This window comes from Hemitrygon akajei, unplaced genomic scaffold (assembly GCF_048418815.1).
Source record: "Hemitrygon akajei unplaced genomic scaffold, sHemAka1.3 Scf000115, whole genome shotgun sequence".
Lineage (NCBI taxonomy): Eukaryota > Metazoa > Chordata > Chondrichthyes > Myliobatiformes > Dasyatidae > Hemitrygon > Hemitrygon akajei.
In genome coordinates, this window is record NW_027332001.1 from 1,391,431 (window position 1) to 1,413,201 (window position 21,771).

At 46.1% G+C, this 21,771-nt stretch overlaps 1 protein-coding gene and 1 non-coding gene across 2 annotated transcripts in view; one reads left to right on the top strand and one right to left on the bottom strand.

The window, feature by feature from the left end:
• The window catches only part of LOC140723491 (uncharacterized), a 321,144-nt gene that overhangs the window by 105,361 nt on the left and 194,012 nt on the right, over window positions 1-21,771 (bottom strand). The gene's annotated exons all lie outside the window — the stretch shown is intronic.
• Window positions 20,635-20,716, top strand: trnas-uga (transfer RNA serine (anticodon UGA)). Its single transcript has one exon. It is a non-coding gene; the product is annotated as a tRNA-Ser (tRNA).

Consider the following 21,771-nt stretch of genomic DNA (forward strand, 5'->3'; position numbering starts at 1 on the left):
GCCTCTGACTGTCCACATCAATGCCTCTCATCAACCTGTACACCTCTATCAGGTCACCTCTCATCCTCCGTCGCTCCAAGGAGAAAACGCCGTGTTCACTCAACCTGTTTTCTTAAGCAATGGTCACTATGAGTATGTGCATAACAACGGATGTGGTCAAGCTCACCTGTCAATCACACTTCCTTCTGCTCCTGCAGTGCACCGATCCATGCCGATTGTGGTTCTCGTACCGATGAGCGGCCCTCGGCTTAGTGGAGAGAGTCTCACCGCTTTGTTTCCATTGTGGAACTCGTACTAATGTGCGGCCCTCGGTTGACTCGAGAAAGTATCACCTCTGCCTTCAAATCCATTCTCCCAAAGTGAATCACTTCGTACCTTTCGGGTTCAACTCCATCTGTAACTTCTTAACGCTGCTCTGCGTCCTGTCACTGTCCTGTTGTAATCTGTGACTACTTTCTATACTATTCATAATTTCACCAACCTCCACATCATTGTAAATACAATAATCCACCCTTCCACCTCCTCATCCAAATCATTCAGAAATCACAAAAAGCCGGGGGTCTCAAACTGACCAGTGCAGGACACCACTGGTCACCGATATCCAGGGAGAAAACCCTCCATCCACAACTACAGTCTGCCTTTAGTGGGCGTCAGTCCTGATCCACCAGCCAACTCTCCCTGGATAACAAGCCTTCTGACGCTATGAACGGTCCTACCATGGTTAACCGCATCAAATGCCTTACCAAATGGAGTCAAGGAGATATAAAGCACGAGTTCTCATTTACTGACTTACAGAAGAACAGACCTACGTGTCGAAAATAGACGGGACTACCATTTAAATAAGCTGCCACGTTGTTATAAGGTCTCTGCACTGACAGAGACTCGGACCGAGAAAAGCAGAGACCAGTATCACTTCAGAAAGCCTCGCGAGGTGAAATTATGAGAAGTTGTCAAAAATAATTTCGATCGAAGTACGGAAAATGAAAATACAGCAATCAGACGCGTGAACCCCCCATTGCGGAAACATGTTTTTCTTTCGTTTGTTCCAGTCAATCCGGGCGCTTTCAGTGATGGAAATCACAGTGACAGCTGACATGTCTTACAGTAACATATAGTGCACATGTTCCTGCAAACACTTTAAAAGATCAACAGCGATATTCCAGAGCCCTGTGGTCAAGGTGGGAACGTGTCCTCGGGAAATTAGCGAGGGCTGCAGACCGTTTGAAGAACAATGTTCTCCAGCGCACACAATGGCCGTTTGGCACAATCTTGGCCTCTGTCAGTGAATGACCTGACCACCTCATACCCATAATGTGCGGTACAGTTCGTTTAACTTTAAAGATATTCTCAAAACTGCCACAATTCTACCCCCATTTTTCCATCCATTCGGTCTTCGAACAAAAGTAGCAAGTGAAATCTGTGAACAATCCGTAGGTTCCCGGGCTGTTCTATTATTTGCCACGAAGTTGTCTTTTTTCCTCCTGATTTACTGTCAGGTATACTGCCTTTCGAGCGTCTCTATGAGTATGTGCAGAACAGCGGATGTGTTCAAGCTCACCTGTCAATCACACTTCTTCCTGCTCCTGCAGTGCACCGCTCCGTGCCGATTGTGGTTCCCGTACCGATGAACGGCCCTCGGCTTATTGGAGAATGTCTCACCACTCTGACTCCATTCTGAAACACGTACTAATGTGCGGCCCTCGGTTGACTCGAGAAAGTATCACCTCTGCCTTCAAATTCATCCTTCGAACGTGAATCACTCCGTAATGTTCCGGGTTGAACTCCATCTGTAACTTCTCAGCGCTGCTCTGCGTCCTGTCATTGTCCTGTTGTAATCTGTGACTACTTTCTGTATTATTCATATTTCATTGGAAATACAATAACTCACCGTTCCACTTCCTTACTCACATCATTTTTAAAGCACAAAAATCCGGGGGACTCCGAACAGATCTCTGCAGGACACCTGTCACCAACATCCAGGGAGAAAACGCTCCTTCCACAACTATCTTCTGCCTTCTTGGGCGTCAGTCCTGAATCCACAAGCCAACTTTTCCAGGATACCAAGACTTCTAACGTTCTGAAAGGTCTTACCTGGTTAACCGATGATGACCGTCACATCCTCACAGAATTGAAGCAGGCTCGTGAAACATGATCTGCCCCTCACAAAGCCTTACTGATTCTCCCAAATCAGGCATTGCTTCTCCAAATTCTCCTAAATCCTGTTTCTAAGAACTTTCTCCATTAATTTGCCCCTCACTGAAGCAGGGCTTACCGCTTCCGGCAGTCACCCAGGGATTCTCCCGACCACACAAGAGGACTTTTTCTATCCTATGTATTTGTTTTCATAAGTTTCAGTACATCCTCTCTCTTAACCTCGACATGTTGTCGCACATCGACACGTTTAACGCTCTCCTCACAAATGTCCCTGTGACTGGTGAATACTGAACCGAGGTCTTCATTCAGGACCTACCCTTCTTCCCCTAACCTCAGGGAATTGTTTCATATTCTATCCCCGACCGCTCCTACACTGATTCCAGTCATCTTTTTTTCCACATACATCTAGGATGGCTTGGTGTTTTCCTTAAAGTTATTGCGGACCTTCTGTAGACGTTTCTAGTGATCCTAATTCCATTCTTCAGTTTGCTCCCGGCTACTTTGTAAATCTACAGTTATGTCTGATCCGTTCCCGATTTATGCTTCGATGTTCCAGCTTAATATCATCATAATTCCACTTACACAGTTAATTACATCGGGAACTGACACAGCGCTGGGGGACGGGAGCGGGTACAGAGATTAATTTCGACCCTGACACGGTGCAGTGGGCAGAGAGTTGGGCAATGGGATGGGTATGGGGAATGACACGAGGTTGTGGGGACACAGCGGGGCATTGAGATTACTTGGTGACTGACACGGGCCTGTCTCATTAGTGTATGTAACCCTTTCACGGAAGGAGGGGGCTGAACCCCTTATAATTTGCCTACTGACGCAACCGATCCACAGACGGCGCAATAGCCACTGCTCCACACACCGTCCTTACACATCTAGAGAAAGGGAATGCTTATGTAGGAATGCTGGTTTTGGACTACGGTTCAGTATTCAACACCATAATTCCCTCCACGCTCGACAGGAAGCTCAGAGATCTCGTCCTTGCCCCTGCCTCTCAGATCGCCAGCAGGTTGCAAGAGTGGGCTCCCTCACCTCCACCCCTCTGACTTTCAACACAGGTTCCACTCAGGGCCATGTACTGAGAGCCCTCCCTTACTCCCTGTATACCCATGACTGTATCGCCACCCACAGCTCCAATCTGTTAATTAAATTTGCCGACGACACTTCATTTATTGGCCTAGTATCAAAAAACAACGAAGTGGCCTACAGGGAAGAAGTTATCTCTCTGGTGTCAAGTAAACAACCTCTCCTTCAATGTCGCATAAGCGAAGGAGATGGTTGTGGATTTCAGGAGGAATGGAGATGGGCTAACCCCTATTGAGATCAATGGTTCTGCGGTTGAGAGGGTAAACAGCTTTAAATTCCTGGCATCCACATTCTCGAGGACCTCACGTGGCCTGTACAGGCCAGCTCTGAAGTCAAAAAGGCACAGCAGCGCCTCTTTCACCTCAGACTGTTGAGGAAGTTTGGTATGGCCCAGAAATCCTAAGAATTTTCTGCAGGGGCACAATTGAGAGCATCATGACTGGCGGCATCACTGCCTGGTATGGGAACTGTACTTTCGTTAATCGCAGTGCTCTGCAGAGAGTGGTGCGGACAGCCCAGCGCACCTGTAGATGTGAACTTCCCATGATTCAGGACATTTACAAGGACAGGTGTGTAAAAAAGGCCAGAAGGTTCATTGGGGACCCTAGTCACCCCAGCCACAATCTATTCCAGCTGCTACCATCCGGTAAGTGGTACCACAGCATAAAATCCAGGACCAACAGGCTCCGGGACAGCTTCTTCCACCAGGACATCACACTGATTAACTCACGATGATTTGTTTGTACTCTATACTACATTGACTGTTCTATTTAGTAAAACATCGAAGAGCTCCCCCTAAAGGCCTAACCCAGTATTTTCGCGTTCTCACTCCACACTTCCTTTGACCTCAGGACCATGGTATCCCCGAGCCTAGGAGCACGAACAAACCCACCAGTGCCGGGACTAAGGAGCTTCCACCTACCGGGTCTCCGCTCACCCATGGATCAGAGCCACGGAGGCGAGGTAAGTCTCCAACTTTCCCTCTCCTTTCCACAGCCCCTTCGGTCTGATGACCCTATCGACTCGAAACGCCTCGCAAGCGAGCAGCAGCACCTCACTCTCCGGGGAGCGATTGCGGCGGACTGGAAGTGGGAGAATGTCCCGCCCCCTCCTGCATTTAGCAGACTCTGGAGTGGTGGTGCACTGTTCTACTATGCAGCAACAACTGCACAAATATGACCTTAATGGAAGAGTCATCAGAAGAAAACTTTTCCTGCGTCCTCACCACAAAATCCAGAGTCGGAAGTTTGCAAAGGAACACCTAAACAAGCCTGAAGCATTTTGGAAACAAGTCCTGTGGACTGATGAATTTAAAGTAGATTTTTTGGTCTCAATGAGCAAAGATATGTTTGGAGAAAAAAGGGTGCAGAATTTCATGAGCACGGGGTTGGATCGATCATGTTTTAGGCTTGTGTTGTAGGCAAGTGGCACGGGAAACATTTCACTGGTGGAGGGAAGAATGAATTTAATTAAATCCAGCAAATTTGGAAGCAAACATCACCCCGTCTGTAACAAAACTGAAGATGAAAAGAGGATGGCTTCTACAACAGGATAATGATCCTATGCACACCTCAGAATCCACAATGGACTACCTCATGAGGCGCAAGCGGAAGGATTTCCCATGGACCTGACAGTCCCCCGATCTAAACATTATCGAACATCTGTGGCCAGACTTCAAGAGAGCAACGCGGCCCAAGAATCTCACAGCACTAGAAGCCTTTTGCAAGGAAGAATGGGCGAAATTCCATCAACCAAGGATTGAATGACTATTCGATGTCTGCAGAAAGCGTCTACAAGCTGTGATACTTGCCAAAGGGGGTGTTACTAAGTACTGCCATACAGGGTAACCAAACCTTTGCTTCAGGCCCTTTTCAGTTTTTTTGTTATTTTGAAACTGTACAGGATGAAAATAACATGTAATCTTTCTTAAAATATTAAAGAAATGTGTAATCTTTAACTTTATGCCTTTTCGAAATCATGTCATCTTTTACTCGCTTAGATATTCACAGTAAAATAAATTTTGACTAGGGGAGTCCGGACTTTTGCACTCCACTGTATATAGAAGAAAAGTGAGAGTGAAGGCAAGTGGGGCGAGAGGAGTAAGACAGGGGAAAGGAGAAGGTGAGGATGGAGGAAAGAGGCTGAGGGAGAGGGGGTGTGCTGAACGATTAGAGAGGGGTGAGAGAATGGTGAGGGTGAGGAAGAAGGGAGGGACGAAGTAGTAGATTGTGCTGTGGAGAAGAAGATGGTCGGGGAGCTGGTCACATTCAGACACGGTGTTTTGGGAGTTCCATTCCTTCTGTGGCAATATAGGACCGGGTGGTTAACACGAAAATATCGAAAACACCCAATAAAAGACCAACAAAGGCAAGACGATGAAGGCAGAAATTAAGATAAACCAGAAATTATTCAACAAATTACAGGATCCTGAGACAGTTTAACTCAAGCTGATTACTTACACAGGCACAATCAAGTGGTAGGCATAATCACCACAATCATGCTTTAAATTGTAAACTCATGAAAGAGACGATCCATTACTCTAAATCGAATCCTGAGAAAGTTTTCGAGTTAGAGTCCGACGATCGTATTACGGCCAATACATTCCAAGAGATACATCAGACACATCCGGATATAATATTACAGGATTAAACAGCAAAAGCAATTTACTTAATAGTCAACCAATAAAAAAAACAAGAGACAAATCTGCAGGTATGTGTGTGTCATTACAAACACACATAATAGACAGAAATCTGTACTTGAGAAACAACAAAGATATGCTGACTTGAAAAATAAAATTGAAAGACTATGAAAAGGGTATACAATGTCCCAGTTGTAATATCCACTGGTGGTTTCATCCCAGACTCACTGCAGAACAATAATTACACCGACGCAGCAATATTTATGTAAATCTCCAGAAAGCTACAATAATAAACATCACTAGAATAGTAGGAAAGTTCCCAGCAATTGAAAAATGAGTTTTACCAGTCTTAGCTGTGAGAAAAAAAGAAAAATTGTTTACATACTTGCGTTTGTACTGGAGTGAATGCAGAGGAGATTCAACATGTATTTTACTCAGATGGAAATTTGGAAAACTGCCGAACTCGACAGTTACAATTCGGGTCTGTGTCCAGGTGGATGTTGTCTGCTCATCGCGTGTTGACGGATCCGATGTAGGGTGCAAACAGCTAAATCTCATTGCGGTGCTGCCCACTCACTGCGAGCTCGGACCAGTCCCGATCTGACCGTCGGGGTGCTCACTGTGAATTCCGTCCGCTCTCCTTGTGACGGCCATATTTCCAGCAGCTGCTCCATTTCCTCCCCGTCAGCGAGAAGCACCGGCTTTGTCCGTCACTTGAGCGGTGAGTATTTACACTGTAGGGCGGGATTTATTATTGAACGTGGTTCGGCGATGATGACAGCGGGGTTATGGTCAAAAATCCAAATAAGATGCAGGATGAATTTAATCATTGGTCGGAGGTGAAGGTCGCAGGGTGCGGGCGGCGAGGTGTCTGTTCTCATGATGTGTCTCCGTCGGGCTGCAAACCAGTTTTATTCTCCCCGCTGCCACATTCTCCAATAACCGCCGGTTTTGCACAGTCAAGGTGGAAAAATGCCCCCTCCCACCACTGAGAAGAATTTAGACATTTTATTTATTAATTAGTTGACATGACCGGATATCTCGCTCCTCTGGGGAGCGTCACAAGGAGAGCTCTCTGAACTTGGACTGAGTTACCCCATAAATAAACGTGTTTATGCAGCAGCTTAATACCATCAGCATGTATCCGGAGTGTTCAACATTTTCCAAGCCTTGGAGTGAGTACGAGCGGAACCGGACGTGGGGGAGGCAATGACGGGAGAATGGGAGCACAGTGGACAGTGGAGTGGAGACACACGGGGAAGAGAGAGATGGGTAGAGAAACTGAGATAAAAACGAGAGGCAGACGGAAGATCAGCGAGGTAAGGGAAAGCGAACGAACTAGAGACGTGAGGGAAAATAAATTTCAAAGGAACAGACACTTTGGTTAGAAAGACTATGGCTGAGAAAGGTTGGTTGGAATGAGATTGGGAGTGGGTGAAAGAGTTATAGAGTGAAAGAAGTGGCAGAGGAAAGACAGACTGGGTGAAAAGGGAGACTAGTGGAAGAGAGTCTTGCAGAGATGTGGAGAGGCACGGGGAGCGAAAGAGAGAAGCGTAGGAAGGAGAAAGACTGGGAGAAAGACGGGAGAAAGGGAGAGGTTGAGAAGCAGCGAGTGATAAGTACGGGGCGTGAGACAAGAGAAGGATACGCATAGGAGAGTGACGAGGAGAGAGAAACAGGGCGAGGGAGAACGAATGGGCTGATAAAAACCGGGAGACAGAAAGCCTTCGGGGGGGAGAGAGGGAGAGAGAGAGAGAGAGAGAGAGAGAGAGAGAGAGAGAGAGAGAGAGAGAGAGAGAGAGAGAGAGAGAGAGAGAGAGAGAGAGAGAGAGAGGGGGAGGGAGGGAGGGAGGGAGGAGAGAGAGACTAGGCGGGGAACAAAAGTCTGAAGGGGTCGGAAGACTGAGGAGAGAAATAGACTGATAGGAGAGAGAGAGTGAGAATGCGGATGAAAGTGTGGAATGAGAGCCCCTGCGAGGAGAGAGACTAGAGTCAAGCAAGAGACGGTGGGGGCGGGGGCGAGGTAGACGTGAGGAAGACAGACTGGACAGACAGAAACTGGGGGACTTGAGAGAGGATGAGTGAGAAAGAGAACAGCAGGGAGATACTCTGGAGGTGAGAGACACGGGGTGGGGGTGGGTAGGATGGTAGACTGGGAGAGAGAGTCCCGGGTTGGGGAGAGATAGCGGGATTGGAAAGCGACAGTGATGGGAGAGACAGTGGAAGACGGGAGTGATAATGGGGGATAAAGGGAGACTGGAGAATGTGCAGAGACGAGGGGTAGAGAGTCTGGGGAGGAGAGAAGGACAGGGGAGAGGGACGTAGGAGAGAAGACAGTTGAGAGGGAGACGGAGCCAATGGCCTTTGGGAGGAAAACGGCGGGGGGTGGGAGAAACTGCGGGTGAGAGCTGGAGGAGAAAGTGGACCAGTGTGAGAGAGAAACAGGGAGACAGTGTGCGGAGAGATTGGCGAGAGAGACGGAGAGAACTTGGGGAAGAGAAAGACTGGGTGGAGATGGACTGGAGAGAGAGAGTGTGGCGAGTGACTGAGGGCGAGAGACTGGGGAGAGACAGAATCGGTAGATAGAGACTGGGGAGAGAGTGATTCGATAACAGAGATACTGGCGAGGGCGACTGGGGGAGATACATTGGGAGAGAGGGAGAAAGAGACCAGGGATAGAGACTTCTGGCATAGAGATTGAGCGGACCAGTCTGGGAGAAATAGACTGGACAAGATAGACTGATTGGAGAGAGATTGGAGAGAGAGCCTGGGAGATAGACTGTAAGAAGAGAGACTGGGGAGGGACATGGACAGGGGAAAGAGAAACTGGGGAGAGAAACGGTGTGAGAGAGTTTGTGAGAAAGAGAGTAGGGAATGAAAGAGAAAGGGTGAGTCAAATACAGGAGTAGGAGAGAGTGAAAGGTAGAGAGAGAAATGGAATAAGAGAGAATAGGGCAGGGAGAGGCTTGAAGAGAGAGACAATGGAGACAGAGCCGAGTGGAAATTGAATGACAAGGTAGGAGACTGAGGAGCGGGAAGGGCGGGGTAAAGAGGGTAGGGGTAAGAGAAAATGGGAGAGACCACTTCGGAGGCGAGATAGCGACTGGAGGATGAGACGGAGAGAGAGAAACAGCGGCAGAGAAAGAGACGGGGGAGAGAGTGTGGCCGGAGAGTGTATGTGGGGCAGATAGAAGAGGGAGGGGGAGAGAGGGAACGGCATGAGGAAAAAAGACTGGAGCGGAACGGCTCAGAGAGAGAGAGAATGGAGTGCCGAGGAGAGATACTGGGGGTAGAAGGCGTGAGAGATGGGGCGCGAGGAAGATGAGGTAGAAAGAGAGCGAGGGGGAGAGGTAGAACCAGACCAGGAGGAGGAATGCTTGGGTGAGTCGAGGGATCTGGGTTGGGGAAAATGATTTGGAGTGGGAAGAGAAGTCTGAGTGACAAGGGAGATGGGTAGAGACCCGGAACAGAGATTATTATCAACATCATCATTGTTATTGTTGTTGTTTGTAGTAGTATAAACATGAGATTGTGCTGGAGTGAATGCAATGGAGATTTAATGTGCAGTTTGCTCGAATGTTTTGTTTTAGAAATCAGGAAGTGTAACTCATTCCTTCCTTAATGCGGAGAGAACATTAGGATTATCCATAGAAATTTGTACAATTATGAACAGAATGCACGAATTTTCTGGAGTTGTTTTATTTTTTTTTGCATAACAAGTTTATCTAATACGAAGGAGAAGTGTAAAGTTTACTGCAAATCTCGGCTGTTTGTTTTCGTTTTCGTGTCATTCCCAAGCAGAAGACAAAACTATCAAATGAGTTGCATTCCTGCCGATTTGGTCCTGAATATGCTCAGATCCTGACCCGCTCGGTTATTACCCAAAGGGAACCGGTGGACACTAAAGAGGGAATACAGTGAAAAGATAAAAAACAAAAGTTAGGATGAGTTTAATTTTTGGTCGGAGGTGGAGGTCGCGGATTCTAGATCCGTACCTCAGGGAGCGCGAAGCGCAGAAACAAATATCGCTGTGATGATTGAACACTCTAGTATTAATTGTCTGGTGACAATAAAGCAAAGTATAAAGTGTAGATTCCGAAGGGTCTGCTCCCGTGTTGTGTGTCTCTCCCTTTTATTTTCACCGCTGTCGCGTTCACCGGGAGACCGCCAGAAAACCTCGAACCTGGAAGAGCCTATCCCTCTCCAGTTAATTTTTTTGTTTGTTTTTTAACGAGGTCGACTTGCTAGCTCGACACTCAACCCAGGCATTTCTGGAGAGCGTGCAAGGTAGCCAGCCGGATTCGAACCGGAACTTCTCGCCCTGAACTCCAGCGCTGATGCCAGTATGCCACCAGCCGGCATAGATCTGTAGCATCAGCACTGAAATCGGGGAGACCGCCTCTGAGAAGAATTTAGATTTTTTGTTTATTAATTAGTTGAATAATTGACGAGAGCGGATATTTCGCTGCGCTGATGAACTGCTCTCTGAACTTGGACTGAGTCACCCCATAAATAAACGTGTTTGTGCAGCAGCTTAATAACATCAGCATGTATCCGAAGTGTAGAAATATGTACTCCGATTCGTTGTAATTCTTTGGATCCAGTCCGGCAATTGTGTAATAAAGGAATTCGGCAATATTCACCGACCACAGGATGATGAAGCTTCCGGAGATGGTGAGAAGTAAGATCACAGACCTCCTCCTGCTCTCCATCTCCGGGTCACTGCGGTTCTTCGACTTGCTCTGACCCCTCAGCCGCTGACGGACGCGACTAGTCACTAAAATGTGTCCGACTGTCAGAGCGTTGAGCAGTAGTATTAACACGAACGGGAGTAATGGCGTTAGAACGGTAGTAAGCCAGTCATATCCCAACCACCCGGGATCCGTATAGGTGCCGGGCTTTGGATTACAGTCCCAAGGTATATTGTCAATGACTTTCGCAGGATGGTATGTAAAGAATCTGGGCACATTATTAAAACAGAGCAGAACGCCGGTTGTTGCCAGAACAACAGCCGCAGTTTTCCCGGTGCAATATTTTGTTTTCAGCTTCTGGCAACAGATGGCGACAAATCGATCAAACGTAAACATGACGGTGAACCAGACAGAACAGTCAGTGGCTGAAAATCCCAGGACAGAGATCACACTGCATACGTGGGTGATATCCAGGAATGTCCCGGGGAAGTAATAATAACTGATCCGCCACAAAAGGACCCGAAAGATAATTGTTAGTAGATCCGCCGTTGCCATGGCCACCAGGTAGCGAGTGGTGCAGGTGGAGAGGCCACATTTTCCCCGGGACAGGATCACAATCGCCACTAAGTTCACTGGGAGGGAAAGCAGAAAGATAGAATGAATTACAGTCTCGCCGCTCCGTGGGTCTCAGGGCCGGGATAAACTGGAAATTGAGAACAATCAAACTTTGCAGAGAACTCATTTCTGGAGGTTGACAAGTGTAAAGCGGGAGTGAACGATGCCTGAAGCGCGTGAATGCTGGGTGAACGGGAACAGAACGCGGGACTGGAAGAGGAACGCTGTTACAGGAGGAGGTATTGTCAACTGATGGCCAAGGGCGCAATGGAAAAATCAATATAAATTTCACACCAGAAGGTTCTTGACTAGCGTGTGAGGCCTGGATACCTCGGCAACTGTCTCTGCGATGCTGCTTACTGAGTTCCCGTCACATATGTTCCGGCAAACTCCATATAGTTCGAAGGCCTGCTCCCTCCGTCTCTGTTCACTTCCAAACTTCGGTGTTGAAAACAATTTTATTTCATCACAGTTGAATGTCTTATTCTCGCTTCTTTTGTATTCTGCAACTACTTCTCTTCGTGGCTCCTTCACACTGTGTCAATGGATCTTAACAGAAAGTTTCAGTGTTCGCTTTTAAAGATTTTGCCTGGCCCGCTGAAATTTGAGATATTTTGAACGTTAGTGATTAAACCATCTAATTTTCAAAGGGAAGTCAATGTGGATACTTCAAAACATTTGTCACTTTTAGGGGTTACTCTGATTTCCTGCGGCATTTTGCTAAATGCTTCCATGCTTTTTTTCGAGAGCGGAGTATCGCCTTTACCCGGTCTGACCTGTCACGGACACTGCCAGGTTGACTCTTTCTTCTTGCTTCACTTGACGGACAACAGAGTGTGGAAACAATCCCCGGTACACTAAAACGCACACAGACCCGATATGAACTTTGAAAGCTCCCGATGTTTCGGATTCTCACTCGGAAGTGATGTCTACGGCTCTCCGCTGAATCTCTCCGGGGTTTCCCTGCCCGCTTTCCCTTCGAGCTCCCAGCAGTTTCTGAAAACACCGCGCAATACCTTTAAATTTGAATTTCAAACATGTATCACCATTGAGACGGATAAAACCAAGTAACCGGTAAAGGTGCCGGGCGCAGTGAATGACGGGAGTTTACTTCGACAGCGGTTTTGCATTGATAAATCAAAACTAGACGTACAAACAAGCTGGATGAACTCATCAGGTCAGGCCGCATCCGTTGAAAGAAGCAGTCAACGTTTCGGGTCGAGACCCTTCGTCAAGTTTCGACCCGAAACGTTGACTGCTTCTTTCAACAGATGCTGCCCGACCTGCTGGTTCATCCAGCTTTTTTGCACGTCTTGATTTGACCACAGCATCTGCAGTGTACTTTGCGTTTGATAAATCAAAACTGCCTGCTCTGAATCCACAAAATGAGTCCATGTCACCGAACTTCCACTCCACATCTGTGTCAATAGTCGGTTCATTTTCAGCTGACACCGCGAATTAATCTGCAAGGGAGCTTCTGAAAAAAGCACAGAGTTTTGACACAATGTTTGCACCGATACAACGGTGTCACAACGCTGTCGGTAACTGAACGAGACCACAGACCGCGCACATAGGACTGCAAATGATAGTTCGCAGATATTCTTACCAGGAACACCGATAACGGCAATGATCAAGTAATATGTCTTTCTCACGCGGTAGAATATTTCAAGCATGCTGTGTGAGATTCAGCCTGTTTTCCAGCTGCCTGCGATCTCACTGAAGAAACTCTGAGCTGATGAATCTCCACGGTCATTCATTTATACTCGCTCCGGCACACTGAATATTCAATATTACACAAAGCTGACTGTCTTACAACCGCTGGGATAAAAATAAACATGATGTCATTCGATTACAATCCCAATTGTAATGAGGCATGGATAGCTTGACAGGAAATTACATATCTCACAGATGAAGAAATGACGATGCGAGCTGTCAGCGAATGTTGTGAAACACCCTCAGGATCGCCTCTCGGTTTCATGATTGTTATTGTTGATCTTGTCCATTGCTTGGCTCCGTGGACTTTGTCATCACAGACCAATGCTCTACTGTTCGTCGCCTGTTCCGTTTGAGTGGCAATAAAACACATCAAAAAGAATATGCTGTTTGTGTGCTCCTGTAATAGAGTCTTAAACCAATAAAGTGCCCACGCCTGCTATAGGACATAGGAGGAGAATTAGGCCATTCAGCCCATCGAATGTGCTCTACCATTCGATTCTGGTTAATTTTGGATCCCTCTCAACCCCATACACCTGTCTTTTCGCCATACTATTTAATACCATGGCCAATCAGGAATCTCTCAACTTGTGCTTTAAAAATACCCACAGACCTGGCCTCCAACGAGGTGTGTGACAATCACTGCTCACTGGCTAATGAAATATATCCTCCTTACTGCTGTTCTAGAAGATCGCCCCCTCAGTTCTGAGGCTGTGCCCGCTACTTCTGGAAATCCCCACCATAGGGAACACCTCTCCACATCCACCGTGTCTGGTCCTGTCTGCATTCGGTAGGTTTAAATGTGTGGTACGTTCTGCCTGCCGTCATCCTTGCTCTCGATGCTTGTTAAACAGGAGGAAACCTGCTCACGCATGTAAGAAAAAATCTGCAGCAAAATGTCCATTGCTATCCTATGATCGGCAGAAGTTCGCGGAAATACATACATTGCCCACGACGGGTCAATAAATCTCACCTTGAGTGCGGGATAGGACGGCAGCTTACTCTTCTTCTTTGATCAAAGTCAAGAGAAGCAGATCCAGAGAAACGGACCGCACCCAGTCGGACACTTTTGCTGAAAGGGAGGGAAAAGGCTGATCAGTTTTGTCCTGGATATTGTAATGGATTGTGAGAATGGCTGAGGAATTCGTCAGGGGCTCTCCGTCAATAACAAAGGCAACTCGCATTCGTCCTACTGTTCCACAATGTCTCCGACCTCATACCGTCAGGCAGAACGTACCACGGGCTGAGAACAAGGTTTGTTCGGCTGGGTAACATCTTCTTCGCCCTGTGAGACTTCTGAACAGCCAGTTGTCATCCACTAAACATTATTTATGGCAACGTCTGTGGCATTATTAACATATGTTTAACTATATGTTGTACTGGATATGCACTTAATGTCAACTTGTACAGTATACCTCCCGAATATATATTTAGTATCTGGTAATGCTATTGTGTTAACATAATTTTATGTGTTGTATGTGATGTAGGTTTTGTGTTTCCCTGCTCAGACCCAGAAACACGTTCGTCTCGCTGTTTGCCTGTTTACGGTTTAATAACAGTAAATTTGAAGCTGAGCTTGAATGATAACTTTGAAGCGGTTTATGTGAAAGCGCAGCTGATGGTGCCACGAAACAAACGGGCAAGGTCAAGTACGGGATTCGGACGCACGTTTGCAAAACAGAATAGGTGACCAGTACATCGCTTTAACCTCACCACCACCTCGTCGGTTATTCAATGTTCTGCATTCCAACAGGCTGGAGGAACTCAGCAGGCCAGGCAGCATCGACGTGTGAAAATTCGTCCTGAATAAAGTTCTTAATGCGTGTCAGTTATCAAACGTCTCCGCTGTTCATGAAACAAATGCTTCTATACACCCGCCTGAAATCATGCCAATTATTCACCGTCCAGCAGCCGCCGGGGCAGGGAATTGCTCAGAGGCATCACCCAATGCAAGAAAAGTATGCTCGGAACTGAGTTTTAAACAAGCGTCCCTTGTTTGGTTCCTTTCCATTGGCAAACGCATTCTGATCTGCTCTACATCAGGTTCCGTTATATTCTTATTTTGACTGAATCAAGCAACGAATACTCTTGCAATCTCAAAGAAATACGGGCCCAACATATTTCGAAATCAGGCTCTCCTCTCAACAACGGAGAGGACAACGGGTTTTCCACCAATTAACTTCAAATGGCTTCGGAGTTCAGTTGTGACGCAATCTGCGAGTGCGGGCTCATTGGTCCAGTGGTATGATTCTCGCTTCGGGTGAAAAAGCACATGTGAGTTTAAATCCCGAACGAGCCCCATTATTGGACATTATCAGCGATTAGCTTCACTATTTTTTTGCATTGACACACGAGATAATTGACTATATCAAACAGAAACACTTAAGAAGGAATTGGAAATAGTTTTCAAGGCAGGTAAGTTTGAGGTGCCACATTTTGGAATGTCAAACCAGCTGAATATTTATTCTAGGAATAATAGTGCACCGGGGAGTGCAAATCAGCAGGGAGAGAGAGTCGTAGAGGGGCATAGTTTGCTGAAACCCGTCTCATGTGCAGAGAGAGTGTGGGAAAGGTGTTCGGCACGCTGGCCTCAGGAGGTCAGTGAAGGAGTTGGGAGACTGTGTTGCTGTTACACTCTGTTGTGGAAATACGTGTAAAATGGAAACAGCGCAGCAGTCTTTGGAAAACGATGGGTCTGCATGTTGATGAGCGCTGTAGACATTCATGTGGAAGAACAAGAAACTGGCGAGTGAACTTATATAGTTTAACCTCTTCCCTTTTCCCGACCAGGACAAGTGCCTCTAAATTGTATATAATATCGGCTTATATATCTCATAGGATAGAATATTCATTGCATAGAATATCGGCTTATACATTTCACAGGTTTCAGAATCGGTGCGGGCAGAAATTAGGTGACAAGCGAAACCACTCACTCCAGTCACATTGTTGTGCCAAACGCTTGGGATTTCGAGAGCTGCAATCTTCCCACTGAACTCATTTTCTGCTGATCCAGATTGAGAGTCTCAGTTCTGATCTTCACCAACATCTGTCTTACGGATGTGACTTACTTCAGAATCAGAATCAGATTCGGGTTTAATATCCCGGACATCTATCGAGAAAACTGTTAAATTAGCGGCAGCAGTACAATCAATACGTGATAAATATAGAAATAAAAATCAATCAAATATTGAATTAGAGTAAACATATGTATATTAAATTGTTAAATTAAAAATAGAGCAAAACAGATAAAAGAGTGATGCAGTGTTCATAGGTTCAATGTCCATTTAGACATTGGATGGTGGAGAGGAAGAATTGGTTCCTGAAACACTGAGTGCGTGGCTTTAGGCTTCTGCACCTCCTTCCTGATGGTAACAGTGAGAAGAGGAATGTCCTTGGTGATGAAGTCCTTAATGACGATCGCCGCCTCTCTGAGTCACCGCTACATGAAGATGTCCTGGACACAACGGAGGCCTGTCCCCAGGGCGGAGCTGACTAATTTCATAACTTACTGCCAGTCTCGCCGCTGGTTTTTCGGGGCAGCGATGAAGATCCTCCACCCCTGTCAGTCGGCGACGTTCAGGGATTCATTCATCGTGTCAGTAGCTTCCTCTCGGTTTGCGCAATTCCCTGTCAAGTCCAGGGTAGCGATTCAGAAATACCGGCGGGTACATATGTAGGCGGACTTTTCATTTTCGTTTCACTGTAGATTTCTTTGACCAGTTCGGCTTGATATCTCTGAGCTGAACCCTCGAAATTGTGGGAGCGGTGAGTACTCTCAGTCTGCCCTCTACCATTTGACTTGTTTGGCATGAGTGACCCTACCAAGAGCCAAAGCATCAACTCCTAACTCCAGCCAGCTTCGCTCTCCAGGTTACTGAGCCAGGCAAGCCTTCACACCGCGACTAGGTTGTGTTCTGTTTGGAGTCTATGGATGTGATCACTAATTACAAGCCAACCCTGAGACGAATACCAGGAATGTCTGACAACATACCGAGCAGAAACCAATCACGTGAAAGTGACTGTCTCAGCCCATCCTGCGTTTGCAGTGAAATGTGCAAACCCTTTCTGAAGAGTGTCGTTCTCCGTGACGCCGCTCGCTGCTCCATTCTGTAGACACTGAACCATTTCAGCAACGACCCAGGACTGATTACTCACAATCACTCACACCGGGTGGTCCGGAAGAAAAGCCATTGCATTGACCGTACTGCTGATCAATGACTGGGACGGGTGTAGCATCGAGGAGGCAGCGACTCTCCCTGCTACCCATGCTGCACTCGGAAATTGGAGGAACACATCGTTTACATTGACTCTGCAGGCAATCCCGTTTCTAATGACACCTGGCGTCTCAGCATCAGATGGATATGCTGGTTGGGTGGAGTCGAAGCAACAACCTTCTCATCAATTTTACTAAGACCAGGGAATTAGTTGTACTCCAGGGAGAATGCGTCAGGTGAACAAACGCAAATTCTCACTGGAGGTTCAGAACGGTGAATCTATGGAATTTGCTGCCACGGGCGGCAGTGGAGGCCAGGTCACTGGGTGTATTTAAGGCAGAGATTGATAGGTTTCTGAGTAGTCAGGGCATCAAAGGTTATGGTGAGAAGGCGGGGGAATGGGACTAAAGGGGAATTTGGATCAGCTCATGATGAAATGACGGAGCAACCTCGATGGGCCGAATGGTCGACTTCTGCTCCTTTGTCGTATGGTCTTATGGTCTTCTGGGTAAATATCTACAGGTTCCTGGGCGAAGACATCTCAGCGGATCCATCCTGGTCCCAAAATGCTGACGCGGTCACTGTGCAGACGTCATTATTGTTCATTAATTACATTTAGAGTGCTGTCGAAGAATCAAATGCATTTCTGTGGGCGTACGTGGACAGCATTGTCAATCATTGCGTCACAGTCTGGAGTGGGGCGGGGCTCCAATGCGCAGGATCGAAAGAAGGGGCAGAGTGCTGTAGTGACGGGCACGCCTCGCCAATATCGAGGACATGTTCTCAATACGGTGCCAAAAGAAGGCTGGGTGCATTATTCAGGACCTTCACCAGACCAAACATGCCCTCTACATATTTCTACCCACGGGGGTGGAGAGTGGGGGAGTGTGGCGTGGGGTGGTGGATGTAGAGGAGTCTGAAAATAGAAAATCAGATTTTTATTAAGAGCCGCTTTTTCTGCTCAGCTTAGACATTTCTCAACACATGAACGCATGAACTCTCATTAACAATTCCCTTTTTAAATTTCTATTTATTTTATTTATTGTAATTTATAGTGATGTACAGAAAATTTAAAAAAAATCCTTAGTGAGAGATAACATAAGATCAGAGGATGGGAGTTATATGCGTGCCTCTAGCAGTCGACTTTGAGTACAAATGACAACGGGAGATGCACAAGGCATGTGAAAATGGCAATATTACGATGGTCATTGTAGGATCTCAACATGCAGGTAGTTTGGGAATGCCTACTGGATGGTTTTTTTAGAGTACATTGTGGTTGAGCCCATTAGGAAAAGGCAGTTGCGGATTGTGTGTTGTGTTGTGCTTTGACCAGGTAGATTAGTATACAGGAATGCTTCAGAGGCAATGATTGTAATGTGATCGATTTTATCCTGCAGTCTGAGAGCGAGAATCTAAAATTAAACGTATGAGTATTCCATGCAGTAAGTGGAACTGCAGTGGCACGAGTGAGGAGAAGAGAAAGGTGCAAACGGTTAATATTATTCTCAAAGCCTGCATGTGCAATACCACTCTGATATTCGTCTGCTCCGGACAACAACTGAATCCAGACAGGTCATGGGTGTTGATGTAAGGACAGACATCAACCCCGGCACGAAAAAGGAAATGAAACAAATCTCACAAACCCCAAACTGTCTCCTCCCCCCCCCAGCAAAAAAATAATAATAGCGACAATAGCAGTCCCCCAAAACATCAATGGCAGAAAGAAGTCAGGGACGATAACAATCCTCGACCCCGTCACTCGCATGGAAACACAACAGCAATAACAGTTCCCGACCACGTCATTCGCAGAGAATAATGTCAGGGACGATAACAGTCCTCGACCCTGTCACTTGCAGAAAACAACAGCGACCTAAGTCTAGGGCTGGCCAAGTCGATTGGAAAGGGGAACCAGCAGGGTTAACGGCAGATCCAGCAGGGCTGGTGTTCTAGGGGCAATTGGAAAGGCGCAGGATAGATGCATCACAAATAAGAATAAATATTCGATAGGGAGAATGAGGCAACAGTGGCTGATACTGGAAAGTAAAGTCAGCATAAAGGCAAAAGTGAGGGCTTATAATATAGCAAGCATTAGTGGGAAGCTAGAGGTTTGGGATGCTTTCAAGATACAAAAGAAAACCAATAAAATTTGATGAGAGGAAAAATTAAATGGCTAATAATAGAGAAAAGATCATTTTTTCGGACATATGAAGAATAAAAGGGATGCGAGAGTGGATGTCAGAAAGCTGGAAAATGACGCGGAAGAAGCAGTAATGGGGGGAAAAGAAAAGACGGACGAACTGAATGAATATTTTGCTCTGTGGAAGACTCCAGCATAATGGCACCGAGAAACGTGTCAGAGGGCATCAGTGAGAGTGGATGTTATGGCTCTGGAGAAGGTGCCTGTGAAGCTGAAAGCTCTGAAGCTGTATGTCAACGGAACCAGTTGGACTACACCCCAGGGTTCTAAACGTGGGAACTGAAGATTCTCGGAGCAATAATAGTACCCCTTCACGTATCATTACATTCTAGAATAGATCCTGATGGTTGGAAAATTGGGATTGTCACTCCACTCTGAAAGAAGGAAGGGAGGCTAAGGAAAAGAAAATATAAGAAAGGTAGCCTGAGTTCAACATGTTCAAAAACTCAAAAGATTAAAACACATTTAAGATCAAAGACAGTTGAGGAGAATGGGAGAAGATTGGTCAAATAGATGATCGTGTGGTACGGTGATGCACATTGGAAGGAAGGATACGGCGGGATACAAAGATTTGGGCACCGATGCTCAAAATTTCTGTTACTGTCAACAGCTAAGCGAGTAAAGGATGACCTGATTTCCAAAAGGCATAAAGTTAAAGATGACACATTTCTTTAATATTTTAAGCAAGATTACTCTTTTTTAATTTCCATCTTTTACAGTTTCAAAATAAGGAAAACAGAAAAGGGGCCGAAGCAAAGGTTTGGGCCACCTGCATGGTAAGTACTTAGTAACACCCCCTTTGGCATGTATCACAACTTGTAAAGGCTTTCTGTAGTCACCTAAGAGTCTTTCAATTTTTGTTTGGAGGATATGCGTCCATTCTTCCTTGCAAAAGGCTTCTCGCTCTGTGAGATGCTTGGGCCATTTTGCATGCACTGCTCTTTTGAGGTCTGTCCACAGATTTTTGATGATGTTTAAGTCGGTGGATTGTGAGGGCCATGGCAAAATCTTCAGCTTGTACCTCTTGAGGTAGTCCTTTGTGGATTTTGAGCTGTGTTTAGGATAATTATCCTGTTGCAGAAGCCATCCTCTTTTCATCTTCAGCTTTTTTCCAGACGGTGTGATCTTTGCTTCCAGAATTTGTTGGTATTTAATTGTATTTATTCTTTCCTCTACCAGCGAAATGTTCCCTGTGCCACTGGCTGCAAGACAAGCCCAAAGCATGATCGATTCACCATTTCCGTTACCGGAAATAAATCAAGTACAACCCTCACTTCAGGTGCAGTGCTACGGTGGGTGCTGAACATTGATGGAGCTGCGATGGCCGAGTGGTTAAGGCGTTGGACTTGAAATCCAATGGGGATTCCCTGCGCAGGTTCGAACCCTGCTCGCAGCGCTCACACTACAAGCAGCAGCGTGTAGTGTGCCAATAAAATTTAACACCCTGGATGCTGTCTGAGCGCTGCCCCCAAATATGTTCAGTTGACAATGTGCAGTTGCCTTGCAAAATACCTGATCCACCCATCGGCTCGCCATCTCTGTTTCGGGCACAGTTTCCTTTGACAGACTCACCGCAACCGATCGTACTTTATGAAGTCCATGACCTCACACATTCCTGCATTCCTGTTTATTCAAAATAAAAACTTTTGTCCAGTTTGTGCCCTCACTGAACGAACCAATTGCAGCCTGAATATTCTCATTGCAACCCGCTGTCTTGCTACGTCACGTCATCAGCCTCACACAGTAAGGGCAGCTCATTAATGAAGGACGACAATAGACCGTCATGACACTGCCGATAAAAATTCTTCCAATCTGCAAAGGAGCAACGTCGACACAGATAGCACCGGATATTAGGGTTGACCTTGGGTGTCTAAGGTTATGAGACAGAAACACACGTTCAGCAGTTCAGGAACAGCTTCTTCCCCTCTGCAATCAGAATCATGAATGGACTTTGAAGCTTAGAACACTACATCACTTCTTTAATATACACTATTTCTGTGTTTGCATATTTTTCATAATCTATTCAATATAGGTAATTGATTTACTTGTGTATTTACTATTATGTTTTATTTCATTTGTTGTTATTATTATTATTTTCTCTCTCTGCTAGATTATGTATTGCATTGAATTGCTGCTGTTAATTTAACAAATTTCCCGTCACATGCCGGTGATAATAAACCTGATTCTGATTCTCTGTTCAACGCGGTACTTTCCCGGTTCGATTTTCATTAACGACATGGATTTCGAGGTACTGAGTTCTGGTACCATATCCAGCACAGATCTGGAGCCGGTAACACGTTCTTCAATAAATTCTATTCCCTTGGCTGGGGAGATTCGAGAATTTGTGGAGTTGACATCCCATATTTCTGTCAGTTCAATTCTCGCAGCATTTTTAGCTGAGAATATATACCATATTAGGAAGTCCTGATTCAGTATTTCAACGCAAAACGC